The sequence below is a fragment of the Mastomys coucha genome, unplaced genomic scaffold (assembly GCF_008632895.1).
Source record: "Mastomys coucha isolate ucsf_1 unplaced genomic scaffold, UCSF_Mcou_1 pScaffold23, whole genome shotgun sequence".
In the NCBI taxonomy this organism is placed as follows: domain Eukaryota; kingdom Metazoa; phylum Chordata; class Mammalia; order Rodentia; family Muridae; genus Mastomys; species Mastomys coucha.
In genome coordinates, this window is record NW_022196906.1 from 72,941,350 (window position 1) to 72,942,998 (window position 1,649).

Here is a 1,649-nt window from a genome sequence, read left to right on the forward strand (position 1 = left end):
GCTCTCAATTCTAACTAGATTTGATGGCGAGGATTTTTCGCCAAGATGTCGACAGGAGTTCGGCGGGGCTATTCCACCGAGGAGACTGGCATGCCAGGTGTCCAGCTGGATTAGCTGGGGTTCAGGGGTTCAGCCGGTTCAGGCTGGGTGCTCGGACTTGGTTGCGAGGGATGTGGACTGCGGTAGAGGCAGTCTTTCCCCTGGTTTTTCAGCTCGGTGCTCAGAGCTGCTAGACGTATATGTTTATGTGTTTTCATGTTACATGTGAAATTTGTATCGTGGTGTGAATGAGAAGTCTTGTCTTGTGTCTGTATTACAGCGTGCGTGGGGCGGGCGGGCCTGGGGGAGTGCGCAAGAATCCGGCATCGGATCTGCCAGTCAGCCGGTCTGCCAAGCAGGGCCAGGGTTGCGCTGTCAGCGACTCTCCTGGCGCTGCCGCTTGCTCTGTTGCAGCTCCCGGGTGCTCAGATCAGAGCAGGGAGCAAGAATTGGCTGGACTGCACAAAGACGGCCTGGTTCAGAGCCTTCGGTACTGAGCTGTGCTCTGGGGGTGTGGCCGGGGCCGGGAGGGGTTGGCAGTCTCGGAGACCAGGATCCGTGGCTGCCTGCTGGCCCTGTGCGGAGCTTGGGGGCCCCGCCGCCTGCTCTGATGCAGCTCCCTGTGGCGGAGCCGTGTTTAACTGTTCTGTGCAGAACCAAGCACGTAGGTTGCCCGCTGGCTCTGCACTCTGTGGTTCAGTGATTCCTCCTGCAGCAGCCTGCGCGCTTGGTCCAGCTACAGAATACAGCGGGTGGACGGGCGGCTGCTTTGACGGTGCGCAAGCGTTTTAGCTATTTAGGCGACATCTAGTTATCTTACCTATTACTAGCCCATGTCAGGCAGGGTGTACTAGAGATCCAGAGAGCGACAGAGGTCTCAGTTACCAAGATTCCCAATGTAGAACACCTAGAAGCGCAGCTCGCCTGCTCTGGGCTGGTTCGTACAGGGAAGTGCAGGTTGCAGAAGTTAGTCCTCGGACTACATTTCCCAAACTGCTTTGCAGCGGCCGGCTGAGCCCAGTAGCCCTGATCGTTATACCTGCGCCTGCTTGTTTTCCCGGGCCAGCCCCCACGAGGTGGAGTTCGGGGAGGTGGCCCGCGCCTGCCAGAGTAGGGTGCACACCCGCTGGGTTGTTCGATGTGGTGTGCGTGCAGCCCTGGACTTCTGCTTACCTCACAGAATTGATTTCCAAGAGTTTAAGTTGCCTTTAATTGGGAAACACCTTCTAAATTCTTGCATTAGACATTTTTTCCTTGGAAATTAATTTTAATAGGGTTAGGTTTGATGGTTTCCCATTGAATATTAGTTTTGCAGTCTGGTTTCAAGTTCATTTTTACAAGTTTGGTCCCTGGCTCTGCTGTACTATTAAGGACGCTTCTCCATTTTGGCCAATAGCAGGCCAGTGGTGCCTGCTGGGTGGTCCCTGGACCTCTGCACTATGGGCCCAGGGAAGAGTCCTGCTTTACTCTAACCACTAGAAGTGTGTGGGCTCAGGAACTCAGCCTCTCTATGCGCTGTGGAATGTACAGGAGGGACGTGATTCTATTGACAGAGCCCTCATTAGAGAGATTTTGGTTTCTGATCCTGTGGCCCTAGCTAGACAGGATCA

General features: G+C 54.8%; 1 pseudogene; it reads right to left on the reverse strand.

Moving 5' to 3' along the window:
- LOC116073651 overlaps nt 1–1,649 on the reverse strand; it is a 6,888-nt pseudogene that overhangs the window by 2,057 nt on the left and 3,182 nt on the right.